Raw genomic sequence first — 15,405 nt, 5'->3', positions numbered from 1 at the left:
GAGGCTTGCAGCCATAGGCACATGGAGTGTGTGTCTCTGTGTGTGTGTGTGTGTGTGTAGTGTGATTCACCGGTGGATGCTTGCAGCCATAGGCACATGGAGTGTGTGTGTGTGTGTGTGTGTGTGTGTGTGTGTGTGTGTGTAGTGTAATTCACTGGTGGAGGCTTGCAGCCATAGGCACATGGAGTGTGTGTCTGTGTGTGTGTGTGTGTGTGTGTGTGTAGTGTGATTCACCAGTGGATGCTTGCAGCCATAGGCACATGGAGTGTGTGTGTGTGTGTGTGTGTGTGTGTGTGTGTGTGTGTGTGTAGTGTGATTCACTGGTGGATGCTTGCAGCCATAGGCACATGGAGTGTGTGTGTGTGTGTGTGTGTGTGTGTGTGTGTGTAGTGTGATTCACCGGTTGATGCTTGCAGCCATAGGCACATGGGGTGTGTGTGTGTGTCTGTGTGTCTGTGTGTATGTGTGTGTGTGTAGTGTGATTCACCGGTGGATGCTTGCAGCCATAGGCACATGGAGATGCCAGAGGATGTCCACTGAACAGCTCTATTACTCTTGCATTGTCTTGAGACAGGGTCTCTTACTGAAACTGTAGTTTTTCTTTTTGTTTTTTCACCTAGGCTGGCTAGCAAACCCAAGGTCCTCCTGTCTTCACCCTTCCACCCCAGCACTAGGGTTCTAGGTGCACCCCAGCTTTTACAAAGATGCTGGGAATCCAGACTCGGCAAGCGCTCTTATCCACTGAACCATCTATGCCTCCCTGCACCAAATCAAACACTTCTGTACAGTAGAAGTTAGAGTCAAAAGTCCAGTAACCATCGAAAAGGGGAAAATAAAGGGTTCAAATTCCTTACTACTACTATAAAAGGATCAAGAACAAACAGCTCAAAAGAAACACCCGACAGAGGAGACAAATCATGGAATAAGAAATGCGGACACCCCCAAAACATACCTCACCCTCATCAGTAGTCAGGAAAGACACAAATCAAAACATGTACTGTTTTTACTGGTCACCTGCTGGGAGAGGGAAAAGAGGAAACACCTAGAATATCAGAATCATGGAAGAATGGAGAGGGTAAAGAGAAAGCCCTCTGCCCCATACTTCTTGGGAGTATTGTAAGAACGATGCAGTAATCTCTGCTCTAGCACTGGGAAGATGTGGAGGGCCTGAAAGAGAAGGGCTGTCCTTCAGCCAAGGGTATAGGCGCAGCTTCACTCCCCTGCTAGCACCTCCAAACAAGCTCTCAAGGATGATACAGAATGCTCAGACCCTGATTTAGCCGTGTCTAATAAAAATCAGTGTGCCCTGGGCCCGGGCTGCTGGGATGGTGTCTGTTTCATTTCTGTTGCTGTGATAAAATACCCTGCAAAAAGCAACACAGGGGAGGGAAAGGTCTATTTGGCTTACAGTTCCAAATGACAGTCCATCATTTGGAGGAAGGCAAGGCAGGACCCACCTCACATCACACCCGCAGTCAAGAGCAGAAAGAAACCAATGCATCCTGGCTTGTTTGCACACAGTGCTCAGCTCTGTGTCTCCACTCACGCACAGTCCAGGACCTAGAGAATGTCACCGCCCACAGTGGGCTGTATCAATTCCCCTCAGCTGTGTCCATTGCCAAGCTTATCTAGACAGTTCCTCATTCAGACTCTCTTCCCAGGCGAGTCTGGGCTGTGTCAAGAGGACGATGAACACTAGCTAGCACAGGTGGCTTAGTGTGGAAAGTGCTTTGTTGCACAACAAGCCTGAGAAGCCGAATTAGATCCCTGAAATCCACGGTAAAAGGAGGGCACCAAATCCCAAAAGATTTCCTCTGGCCTACACACCATCAACAACCACGTTTTTAAATGTCTGTTGCTGGGGTCAGTGAGATGGCTCAGCAGATAAAGATGTTAGCTGCCAATGCTGACCACAGTGCGGAAGAAGGGAAGTGACTTCCTCCCGTTGTTCTCTGACTTCTCCATGCAGGTTGGGGCACATGCATGCTCCCTACACACACACACACACACACACACACACACACACACACACACACACACACACACACACACGCTAAACAGTTTTTTTTTAAATGTTCACTGACCTCACTTCATGTTAGAGAACTGCTTATCAATGCAATTTATGTAGTGGCAAAAAGCAACCTCAACGTTCATAAATAGGGAAAATAATTGAATAAATTCTGGCACCCACCGAAACACTGGGCACTTTTTTTTTTTTTAAGTAGAAGTATTATTTGGGAGGCTACAAAAGGCAAAGGGAGCAAGCACTTTAGTCTCAGGAGCCAGAGACCAATTTCAAACTGCAGCTCCCACCATCATTAGGCAAATTTGTCACATCTTGTTTACCTACTGGGGAGAAAGGAGGAGGAATGGGGGAGAGAGAGAGACAGAGGAGAGAGGGAGAAATAAGGGAGAGAGGAGGGAGACAGGAGAGAGGGAGGGAGAGAGGGAGGGAGAAAGAGAGGGAGGGAGAGAGGGAGGAAGGAAGAGAGAGAGGGAGGGAGGGAGAGAGAGACACAGAGAGACCCAATAATCTTTTGGAATAGGGTGGGTGCAGGCGGATGTTACTGGTGCCGAAGCACCAAGTGTTACTGAAGAGCAGCAGGCACTAAGCTGGGCACAGGTAAAGACGGGGCCCTGTGTTCTCAAAGGAATAGGGGTATTACTCAGATGTTTGCAGGAAGTTCACAGAAGAAAGGAATGTGAAGTGTTGGCTGTGATCTGGCAAGCTGAAGGATGAACTCTGCCTTCTCACCCTAAGAAAAGCTTCCAGTAGCCATTTCCCTTGCACTTTATGGGCACAAAGTCCAAAGCGATGTCCATGAGCACTATCTGTAGCCCTGTCACCCCACCCAAACTCCATTCCTTCACGTTAACCGTGGAACTTACAGTTATTAAACAGTCGTACCCTCTTGTTCTGACCTTCACTCCAGCAACATCTGCCCACAGCTCCCTTCCCTGCCCGTCGGTCTTCAGTCCCAGCTAACTCCTCCATCAGCTAAAACATCCACTTCCTGGAAGGTTTGCCTGAATCCCCCAAGGCTTAGTCCAGTCCTCCTCACTCCTAGTGCCAAACTGAACCACAGGGGCGCACTGAGCCAGGAAAGCATTCTACTACTAATCTACAACCCATTCCTTGCGGCCCCCATTGAGCTCTGCTGTGCTATTCCTGACACTGATCGACTGTGCATTTGTCTGCCTTCCCTCGGCTATGGGTATGAAATGTCCTGTACAGTCTCGTGTGTTCACTCCTCTGGTGTGGGAGAGGAGTGGAAACTTCAGGTGTCTGGAGAGAGTGTCTATGCTTCATCGCTACCAGGAGGTGAGCATCTCTGGACCATCAAGCCCTTCCGCCATATTCTCCTTTCTCAAGGCCCAGCAACAATCAAGCCAGCAGAGCACAGCATAAAATCTGATACCATGTGTGGTGGTGTGGTGGTTTGAATGTAACTGGTTCCCATAGGAAGTGGCACTATTAGGAGGTGTGGCCTTGTTAGAGGAAGTATGTCATTGTGAGGGTGGGCTTTGAGGTTTCTTTTTTTTTTTTTTTTTTGGTTTTTCGAGACAGGGTTTCTCTGTGTAGCTTTGCACCTTTCCTGGGACTCACTTGATAGCCCAGGCTGGCCTCGAACTCACAGAGATCCACCTGGCTCTGCCTCCCGAGTGCTGGGATTAAAGGCGTGCTTATGCTAAGGATACTGCCCAGTCGACTTCCTGTTTCCTCCAAGATGTAGGACTGTCAGCACCATGTCTGCCTGCACACCACGTTTCCTGCCATGATAATGGACTGAACCTCTGAACTGTACGCCGCCACCTCAATTAAATGTTTTCCTTCATAAGAGTTGCCGTGGTCATGGTGTCTCTTCACAGCTTAGAAACTCTAAGACACCATGAATCAAAATAAATCATTCCTCCTTTAAACGTCCAGGTATTTACCAAAAAACTTTTAAAAAAAAGTCTAACACACCAACTAAATGGTAAATCCTTAAAGACTGGTAATTGGTATTATTCCTTATTGAGTCTTCAGTACCCCTCACAGAACACACAATAGCTTGGGATGTATAATATTAAGTAAATTAAAGCTTTAAACACACAAGCCACCTAATTGCCCTTTCTTCTATTGCATATTTTTCTTTTTTGAGACAGGATTTCTCTGTGTAGCTTTACGCTTTTCCTGGAACTCGCTTTGTAGACCAGGCTAGCCTTGAACTCACAGAGATCTGCCTGCCTCTTAAATAATGTTGGGATGGTGGGGGGATGAAGGAGAAAGATCAAGCTAGGCCATCCTTTTTTTTTTTTTTTTTTTTTTTTTTTTTTTTTTTTTTGGCTTTTCGAGACAGGGTTTCTCTGTGTAGCTTTGCGCCTTTCCTGGAACTCGCTTTGTAGACCAGGCTGGCCTCAGAGAGATCCGCCTGCCTCTGCCTCCCAAATGCTGGGATTAAAGGCGTGCGCCACCACCGCCCAGCTGTATTACATATTTTTCAAAAAGTATTCTGATTTAATTTCCTGTCCTATGTATGTCAGCCCACAGACAGAAAATTTCCAGAAGATCTTATCACTGCAAATCTAGGTTCACGTAACATATTGCTCACTGAAAACTGAGAGATCAGCATAGGGATTTTATATGTCAACCAAGCACCTTGGTTAATGTAAGTTCTGCCCTGGAGAAAATCAACTTTCATGTGCAGGCAAAAGCAGACTCTTGAGTGCTCAGAAACAAAGACCGCAACTCTGAACTGTGGCAAGCTACTCACTCACATAAAGCTCTCCTGAGAAGCCTTTTGTGGGCGCATCAGGACTTGGATTAATTCATTCAGCAAATATCTAACAATCTCCATCAAATGCCAACCTTTGTTCTAAGCTTTGAGGATAGAGCAGGGAACAAGACAGACAATCACAAACTCATACTCTACTAAGAACTAATGGTGAGACAGATGAGAAACATGTAAAAAAAATTCAAGTAGTACTGAATGCTACAAAGAAAAATTAAGCATGACAAAACATAAAGTAAAGGGAATAGAGGTCTGAGTGCCTTAGACATTAGGAAAAGGATTCTCTGAGAAGTGATATTTGTACTGAAACTTAATGCCCAAAATCTGGGACCTGGGAATGGGCCTTGAGTATTCAAAGAAGAGAGTTTGAGGGCAACAAAAGAGAAAGTATAAAACAGATCCTGTAGGCTATAAGAAGTTTGGATTTTATTCTACTTGAAAAGAAGAGATGCTAGCAAGGCAAAAGCAGGGAAGTAATACAGCAATAGTTCTCAACCTATGGGTCGTGACCCCTTTGGGTTTGAGGGACTCTTTCACTGGGGGTCATGTATCAGATATCCTGTATATCAAATATTTATATTACAATTCATAACAGTAGCAAATTACAGTTATGAAGTAGCAACAAAAATAATTTTATGGCTGGGGGGGGGGGGTCACCACAACATGAGGAACTGCGTTAAAGGGTCACAATATCAGGAAGGTGGAAAAGCACTGTAATAGAATCTGACCGATGTTGTTAAAGAGCTAATAATGGAGAATGAATTCTACAAAGGCAAGAGTGGAAACTGAAAGGACAGGCAGGAGGCTATTGTCGAGGTTCAAATGAATGGTACTGATGGATTCTACTAGAATGGCAGCAATAGATGGGAACTAGTCCGTCAGATTGAAGGAACATCCTGAAGACCATTAGAACTTGATGTTTGTGCAGCTGCTTCTTCTTGTCACTGTGATACAATACCTGGCTAAGACAACTTAAGGAAGACTCTTCTTGACTCCTAGTTTGAGGGGATACAGTCCCTCTTGGCAGAGCAGGCATGGTGATAGGAGCATCCTGTAGCTACGTCATGAGGTGTGTGGGGGCAGATCAGGAAACAGAGATGGGACAGGAAATGAGGCTGAGCTATAAACTCCAAGGCCTGTCCCCCAGCAACCCACTTTCCCTTCAGCTCCACACCATCTCTTAAAGGATCCACAATCTCCCAAAATGGTACTACTAGCTAGGGACCAAGTGTTGAAACAAGGAGTCCAATCATAATCCAAACCATAACCATGATGTTGGGAGAAGCAGAAAAAAATATCACTATTATGGTCTTTTGTCTCTTCTAATCAGAATTCCATAACTATGTGAACTTCCAATCGCTGGAACAAGGTAAAGCCATTCAGAATTTCTGCCAGTACAAGACAATATATGAATTGTCTGCACCAATTTATTCAAGAGGATTCCAAAAGCAGTTAATTTTGTTTAAACTATGGCTCTTATTTTCTAAAGACCCGGGTGTTTTTAAAACAAAGTTATCCATTTGAAGATATCCGTTTTCTTGAAATATTAGCTATCCAACTGTGAGAACGAGAGGATCTTAGGCTCTTGTGCCTATTCTTGGGACTCTTCCTCCTGTTGGGATGTCACGGCCAACTTTGATATGAGAGGTTTTGCTTCATCTTATTATATTTTGTCATGTTTGGTTATCTCTTAGAAGCCTGTTCTTTTCTAATGAGAGACAGAAAGGAAAAGGATCCAGAGGGGAGGGGAGGAACTAGGAGTAAAGGGAGGGGAAATTATAATTAGGATATATTATATGAGAAAAAAATCTATTTTCAATAAAAAGTAATAAAAGAAATATTAGATATCCATAAACACATTAGTTCTACCAAATTACTTCTCTATTTTGCTTTATAACTTTTTAAAAATATGATGGCCACATTTTGTTTTAAGATGGCTTAGCCATGTAACTTATAGTACAGGAAGAATCTGAGTGATAAGCTTGTATTCCTTAGAGTCAACTCTTATACATATTTTATGTGCATAGGGAGTGTACATACATGCAAGTGTCCATGGAGTGTAGTTGACTACTCTAGAGCTTGAGTCATAGGCATTTGTGATCTGCCCTCCATGAATACTGAGAATGGAACTCCATCCTCTGCAAGAGCAGCAAGTACTCTTAACTATTAGCTATCTCTCCAGTCCCTGGAGTCAACTCTTAATATAGTCATTCAGCTCTGTGAAATCTTGGCTACAATGGAACTTAAAGAAATGTTTAAAGCCACATAGCAATTTTCTTTGTTCTGAACTAACTCTTCTGGTTGTATGTATTCAGCAAGAGTCCCTTGGAAAATAACACTGAAAATAAACTATGTAAAATAACACTGAAAATAAACTACACATATCTCTATACACAAACATAAGATATATATACATATATATATATAAAATACTAGAGACAAGAGGCAGTATTGAACCTGTTTTCATGCTTAAACTAATTTAAAAAAAGCTACATCCTGGGAGCTCCTCACTTAACCTATAAACATTTCAGCTGGTAACAGTCTCCTATTCACAGCAATTGTTTACTCCTTTTATAACCTCAGGGAGGAGCTGTTAAGAATCTTGTAACTTCCAGGAGCTTCCTGAGCCTTGTAAGTTTTATTTCCTGAATCTTATGAACTTGTGTCTTCGAGGAGGGAATGCTTAGAAGAAACAGCTACACATAATAAACTTGTATTTCCTCTTTCCTTACCTTATAGATTTCTAGTCAGAGGAAAGCACTGTGCAAAAAATGGAAAATTGTAATCTGCATTGTAGTTCTTATATACTGTGGAGAAGACAGAAGTTATATGTTGTCTAATGCCATTTCCTTTACTATTTTCTGATGATGTCAAAGAACAGGCATGAAAGAACAAAAGGAAATGTGGAAGAGGTAAGGCCCTACTTCATCCAAATAGCAAACTCATAGCCAGTGTCATGCTCCACATACCTACCTCAGAGTTCAAGCATGCAAGATTTGTGAACAACATTCTGGGAATTACTAATCTGTAGCAGGACTCACATGCTCACTATTTAGGAAGATCCCAATGCCAAATCTCATTCCCACAGTCTCAGCAGCATACTCTATATGATGTGAAAGAATGTAAAAATAATCACGGCATTTGGCAAAAAAAGAAGAAAGAAAGAAAGAAAGAAAGAAAGAAAGAAAGAAAGAAAGAAAGAAAGAAAGAAAGAAAGAAAGAAAGAGAAAAAGAAAAAGCCCTGCAGTCCTGCCCATAAAAAAAAAATCATAGATTTCCATCCCAACAGATCAATGTTGATGAAAAAGGCATGCAAGTTAGTGTTTTATAAAACATACTACCTTGAACTACTGGAGAAATACTCCTAACAAAATATAACCGAATCTAGGCATGGTGGTGCACATCTGAGAGCTGGGAAAACCAAAGCAGGCAGATTACCACTTCAAAACCAATCTGGGCTATGTAGCCAGACCATGAATCAAAAGATAATTACTGAATATAGTAAATCTACATTCATTTTTTTAACTCAAACAAAGCTGTTTGATTTTACTTATTATCCACCGTGTTGGCTAGTTTTGTTAACTTGACACAAACTGGAGTCACCTCAACTGAGGAAACGCATCTATCAAAACGACCTGTAGACATGCCCGTGTGGCATTTTCTTGATTGATGCGGAAGGACTCAGCAGCCCACTATGGGTGGCACCATTTACAGGCAGGTGGTCCTGGAAGGTGTAAGAAAGGTAGGTGGGTGATTCAAGGAAGAAAGTGATAAACAGCTGTCCTCCATGATTCTTGCCTCTTTGGCTAGGTTTCCTGCCCCGACTTCTCTCAATAATAGACTGATCAGGATGTATAAGCCAAATAAATCCTTTTCTCTCCAAGTTGGCTTTGAAAACATTTTTATCACAGCAATAGATAATAACTAGGACAACCACTTATTACCTTATTATTCATCCTTACCATTTATGTCATGAGTTTTCTACTATAAATAACATATTTAGTAAGAACCATTTATTCACTTTTTGAAGTCCTGAATTGGCCATCAATACTGTTTCCTATTTTATATTCTAGCAAAAAATTATATTTGTCTATAAATAGCTGAACTGGCATGGTAAGAACTTTTACTCACTAAAAGACAGATTTCCATTAAAATTATCTTTGGTAATTATTTGTAAAAATGTACAATGTAGGGGCTGGAGAGACGGCTCAGTGGTTAAGAGCACTGGCTGCTCTTCCAGAGGACCCAGATTCAATTCCCACACAGCTTCTATAACTCCTTTCCCAGGGGATCTGAAAGCCTCACACAGACATATATGTGGGCAAAACACCAATGTACATAAAATACAAATAAATCATTTTTTTAAATGTACAATGTAAATATGGCGTATCATGCCACAAATAACTGTAATGATAACCCAATCAAAAGGAAATGCTTAGCACTTAGAACTTATGGTTACAGGGCATTTCAAAAATTAAAACTTAATTTAAAAATCTTTTGTTGTGAAAAATCATGAACAATAAAATATATTTAAACAGAAAATTATTTGAGAAATTCAAAATAGAAATTCAAAAAGACAAAATAACAATGTAAAATTTCTATTACAGTGAGGATGGTATTAAATTCCTTTGGGGTCAAGTGCAATTTTAAGTGTGGTGCTTTGGATGACAATGGTTCCCATATGCTCATGCAAACACCTGGTCTCCAGTTGGTGCAACTGTTTGGAAAACATTAGGATGTATGGCCTTGTTAGAGGAGGTGTGTCACCAGGGAAGCCTCCTACTGTTCCTTCTGTACTCCATGCTTCTTGTTCTTTGTTTGTTTTTTGAGACAGGGTTTCTCTGTGTAGCTTTGGAGGCTATCCTGGAACTCTGTAGACCAGGCTGGCCTTGAACTCACGGAGATCTGCCTGCCTCTGCCTCCTGAGGGCTGGGATTAAAGGTGTGTGCCACTACCACCTGGCTGTGCTTCCTGTTTGTGGATTAGGATGTGAATGACCAGCTGCTGCTCTAACACCATGCTTACCTGCCTGGTACCCATCTCCAGGCCATGATGGTGATAAACTCCTATCCCTCAGGGAAACTGTAAGCCCCAAATAACCCTTCCTTAAAGAAGTTGTCATGGTCTTGCTGTTTTATCACAGCCACAGAAAAGTATCTAACACAGTAACACTTCTTGTTTGGGGGTTGTTTTTCATAACAGGACCTCATGGGGTCTAGGATAGTCTAAACACAAAGTGAGCTCATGAACTTCCTACCTCTACCTCTTAAGTGCTATAATTACAATAGTGGTGGACCATACCTGGTCCCATAACCCTTGTTTTCTTTTACTATTAATTGTAAAATTCATGTTTCTATCAAAAATTATTTTTTAAAGACTTGGGACAAAGGAATGTCATATATCAATTTAAAATGTACATGTGAGAACCAGGCATAGTGTATACCTGAAATCCAAGTATGTAAAAAATTAAAGCAGAAATATTGCAGATTCAATGCCAGCCTGGGTTATGAGAGCTGTCTTTTAAAACATTATTTTAGGGAGTACATCAACAAAGAAGTGACCATTGCCTTCCCCTTTCTGGTTTATCCACTGAGATCAACTTGGGATATGGTAACTCACTTGGAGAAGTCATCAGTCAATTAGAATAGCTCTGTTCTGCTTCTATAATCTTTCCCTTTTTGTAGGAGCTTCTAGTACCAATGAGAAAGTGTAGCTTTTTCCCAGGAGACCCTGAATGGGTCAGAATAGTATCTCAATTAAATGAGCTTGTGCCCAAAGCTCTAGTTCATAACCTGTTCTATTGCCATCTCAAATTATGCCCTAGCTTGTCCATGATGAACTTTCTAGAAGAAAATCCAAAACTTGGCTGTCAAAATTTGTCTCCAGTTTGACTTTACACCTTCTTAATATGAAGTTTTCAGGGAGGAAAAAAGGGATCAAATTGCTTTTTCTTTTAAATCACAGCACAAAGTAATCAGTGCCAACTTGTGTTAAAGTCCAACATTGAACTCTCTGACCACTGTGAATTAAAGTTCAAACATCAGGTCTTGTTGGTCTCTGGAAGTGAACTTAGATCCCAAATCAGAAGCTTCCCTTCCCCCAGGGAGCCTACTAAGTTTACAGGGGTTCCCCCAGCAGGAGCAGTTGTCTATCAACCTTGAGATATGAAGTAGTCAGGAAAGAAATGTTGGTCTCTGACTTCAAAGAGGAAAGACAAAGGAGGATAATGGTGGATTGCTTAAGTACCAAGCTCACTCATCTGAAAATTCACTGGCAAGCCTGGAGGACAGGATCAACCTTCCTTCTCCATGTATCAGGAACTATTTTCAACAATAAAGAAATGTTTCCCCTAGGATAGGAAAGAATTACAAGAAACAGACTCTCTTATTTAAGAAATAAGGTGGGTTTTTTTTAAGATTTATTTATTCATTATGTATACAGAAGAGGGTATCTTCTTAACCAGATCTCATTACAGATGGTTGTGATCCACCATGTGGGTGCTGGGAATTGAACCCAGAGCCTCTGGAAGAGCAGTCAGTGCTCTTAACCTCTAAGCCATCTCTCTAGCCCAAGGTTTATATTTATAAGTAATATTTATTAGGTATCCAGGTAGAAATTTGTGATAGTTGGATGCTGCCTAACATCCAACCACTAATATGTGTAACATGTCATGTATGTCAATGCCTTGTATTTAGAGTGTTGTATCAATGCCCTATCCAGAAAAGTAACACAACCTCATTCCTTGTGAGTTGACATAGCAATGTATTTCTTATTCATAGGATGTCATGTGTTAGCTAGAAGCTCTTTTCAGCTTCATCCTAATTCTAGGGATCTGAATGATGAAATTAGCCATCATTTGCAACATCACTGGAGATTGCCAACCCCCCTCCTCAGATACCTGTTTTCTCATTTTAAAATTCAGCTAGACCTATGACTGCTTTTTACCAACAAAGATGTGTTGTTTCCAACTTTAGATTTAGAAAGACCTAGAAGTTCTTGTCCTTTTCCTTTCTAAGTTCTGAGCCAGCAGGCTATTCTTCTGGAGAAGCCATGTGAATAAGGCTCTGGAAGACAATGGGAGAGAAAAACTCAGCCACAAAGGTAGAGAAGCTTTCCAATCATTTCTGCCTGGAACCTCATGAGAAACCTCAAAGCAAAATTAAACAATGCCCCATGAGCTTTCAACCCACAAAACCATGAGAGAAAACAAAAGTTGCTTGTTCAAAATTACTAATGGTAGTTATAGGACAATATATAATGAAAATATTTTGTCACCCTGGCAAAAGGAGAGAGCATGAGCAAGGTGCACAGGTATTCTAAGCTTTTCTTTGGAAGTGACACAAATAATTTCTGGGGGTCGGGGTGAACACAATACGTAACCAGTATTAGCATCTCCTCAGGAGAACACAGGGCTGCAGAGGAGCATCTCCATGAGATAACTGGTAATCAGGAGTACATGCAGTACTAAGGAACCAAAGTTAAAGAATATGGGCAGAGAACGTAGATGACAGTTTGTAAATGACCTCTAAACAAGGTCAGGGTAGGGAAGAAAAGGAGGGGAAGGAAGTTGGAGGCCAGCCTTAGGTACATACATAATGAGTCTGAGTGTAGTCTGGGCCTCACAGTGAGATCTTGCCTCAAAACAATAAAAATACAGCAGTCAAGAATAAAGAGCCAAAACAGGTGAGAGAGGGAAGAGATCCAGAGACACTCAAAGAAAGAAATCAGTCACAAGCCTCAGACAAAGGGAGAGAAAGGAAAGTAATATTGGACAGGTGGAAATTCAAGAAGGGCATTCAATGAGACAGTAGTGTAAGCGGTCTTGGAGTGGGTAATGAATACAGCAAATGGGGACCCCGAGACAGACTAGAATAGGAAAAAATCATCACTTTAAGAGAGGGTATCTCATAGCCGGGCGGTGGTGGTGCACGCCTTTAATCCCAGCACTCAGGAGGCAGAGGCAGGCGGATCTCTGTGAGTTCGAGGCCAGCCTGGTCTACAGAGTGAGTTCCAGGAAAGGTGCAAAGCTACACAGAGAAACCCTGTCTCAAAAAACCAAAAAAAAAAAAAAAAAGAGAGGGCATCTCATAGCCGGGCGGTGGTGGTGGTGGTGGTGCATGCCTTTAATCCCAACACTCAGGAGGCAGAGGCAGGCGGATCTCGGTGAGTTCGAGGCCAGCCTGGTCTACAGAGTGAGTTCCAGGAAAGGTGCAAAGCTACACAGAGAAACCCTGTCTCGAAAAACAAACAGACAAAAAGAGAGGGCATCTCACAGGTTAGTTTATCTAGGAAAAGACAAGGAGATCACTTAGGGATTTATGGAAATCTCTGAATGCAAACAGCTTTTCTGAATTGCTGAGTTCCCTACTCCTGGCCCCTGAGATTGATGTCTGATCAAAGGATACTAACATAAACGATGAGTCCCTTCATGTGGGGATGAAGTTGGGAAATCACAAGTGGGAAATTACTGCAGTATTCAAAGCAGGAATATTGACTTGGAAGAGATTATTATGACAGGGCAAAAAAGGGAAGAATTCTTTTGGACCAGTTTAGGAGGCTTACCTTAAGGGCACCCTGCTCAGAGGACCCCAACAGAGGGTGGGGTTTCTAATGTGAACTCAAGACATTTATTTTAGGAAGGGCATAAAACTTTTTGCTTCACTAGACAATATTAACTATTCAACATTCCCCATCCCATGTAGGGGCAACAGAAATACAATGCCTTTAGTTCCTCTCTCTTCCAAATCAATTAAATGAAGCAAAACTAAATACCCCATCATCAGCTCCAAAGTTAAGCCTGGCCATTTAAGCCATTTGTTCTCCGTCAGTATCACCTTCCTAGGCAGCAAGTATGCAGTGCAGAGGAAGAGGGTTTTCATGTCATAATGCCTGGGGTAACCAACTATGCCCCGCGTCCATAGCCTTTCATAAGAACTCCCCGGAGCCATGTAAGGAAAGGTAATCTCACTGTCAGTTAATGCTTTAGAGACAGCTAGAGACCCAACTCTGAAAAGTAAGATATGAGTGGTCCTCCTTCTATGAAGCCTCTGGGGTCCTTTCTTCTTACTGTCTTGTTTCAACTGTGCAGACACTACCACCATTTCTTTCCCCAAACTAGTTTTTTCCGAATCTTCTATCACTGACATCTCCATTTTCTGTTACCAAGTACCACAGCAACTGTGACTTCTAACCTTTAACCTTACGGTGACGATTGAGGTTTGCCTGTGACAACCTGATTTTATTCCTGTTCTCCCAGGGTAAAGTTTATATAGTCACTTACTTATTTTCAATTAAAACAACAGCTCTGACTTTAAAGAAACAATGTTCTCAGGCAGGGATTGGCAATCCATGGCTTACAGGCTGTTTTGTACCTACTTAGGGGCTGAAACTGACTGTAATGTTATTAAGTGATTTAAAAATCAAAAGGATAGGCAAGGTATGGTCATCCTCATCTACATATCAAGCTCAAAGCCAGTCTGGGATACATGAGACCCAAAACAAAGGGATGGCATTTTATGACAACAGAAATTAAAGTTCAGTGTCTCTAACTACAGTTTTAATTGCCACACTCGTTCACTTAAATATTAACTATGAGTTGAGAAGTTGGGGCAGAGACCTTATGGCCTAAATATATAATTCATTACAGAAAACTGTTTTTCAATCCCCGCACTAACTACACCATTAGTCTTATGTACAGCCACAGTAGCATATTTGGTTTCCCATCCCACCCTTCTCCAAGAGCTAAATCCTCTCCAGGGAAGTTTTGATCACCAGTATCGTTGACAGGTATATAGTCCAATCCCTTCACCCTAAGACAACTACCTAAAAACAGCAGCCAGAAAAGCTCATTCCTTCTTTTCTAGACTACCGCTCACGTTAGAGTCCTTTGTGCTGGGTAGCTCGTCCCTAAGCTGTCACAGTTCGTCTATACCTGTCCCCACCCTCTCTCTCCTTTGCTCAAAGTTACAAGGCACCGGCCAGTCCCTGGATCCACCTTCCTTCCTCACAGGCAGGGCGGCAGAAGCCTGTCAAACTAGTTGAGAGAGCGAGGCGGGCGTGGCTGGGAGCGGGTGGAATTCAGGCTGGAAAGCCAGGGCCCCAGAGGGCAAGCGACGGGCGGCCTTCCCCGCGCATTCCCACCGCGGAGGAGGAGGAGGAGGAGGCAGCGCGCGGGCGAACTCGCGTCATGCTCCGGATCTGGAGCTGAGGCATCGGGCGCAGCTAGGACTGATGTCCGCAGCCCGGCTCCACACGCGGTCCCTCAGCTCCCTCTCCGTTCCGGCCCCCGCCGTGCGCCGTCACAGACGCGGCCGCAAAAAGCTGCCGCGGGGCGCACGCGCGCTGCAGGGAGGGGTCGCCGAAGAGAGCCCAGCGCGTGGCGCTCCGGGGCCCGCGCACGCGCCCCAGCGGCGTCCCGCCCCCATAAGCGCGAGTGCGCACGCGCGCGGGCCGGCTCCTCCCTTTTTTCGTCCCCGCCCCTCTCTCCCCTCAGCCCCGCCCCTCTCTTACACTCCCTAGGCTGTAGCGCTGAAAGAGTGAGAGCCGGGAAGTGTGGGGCGAGGTGGGCGGGGCGTCGCCCGCGCGCGCCGCCAGCAAGGGCAGGAGCTGCGAGAGCGAAGCCAGACAACGTTAC

General features: G+C 43.2%; 1 long non-coding RNA gene across 4 annotated transcripts in view; it reads right to left on the bottom strand.

The window, feature by feature from the left end:
• The window catches only part of LOC121830090 (uncharacterized), a 49,600-nt gene that overhangs the window by 32,998 nt on the left and 1,197 nt on the right, over window positions 1–15,405 (bottom strand). The window contains exon 2 of one of the 4 annotated variants that reach the window (XR_006073009.2): window positions 8,376–8,496. The exons of the other annotated variants lie outside the window; for them this stretch is intronic. This is a non-coding gene — a long non-coding RNA (uncharacterized LOC121830090). The remainder of the gene's footprint in view (window positions 1–8,375; window positions 8,497–15,405) is intronic. 4 annotated transcript variants of the gene reach the window in all.

Source organism: Peromyscus maniculatus, chromosome 6 (genome assembly GCF_049852395.1).
Source record: "Peromyscus maniculatus bairdii isolate BWxNUB_F1_BW_parent chromosome 6, HU_Pman_BW_mat_3.1, whole genome shotgun sequence".
Lineage (NCBI taxonomy): Eukaryota > Metazoa > Chordata > Mammalia > Rodentia > Cricetidae > Peromyscus > Peromyscus maniculatus.
This window is presented reverse-complemented; position numbering and strand designations above follow the sequence as displayed.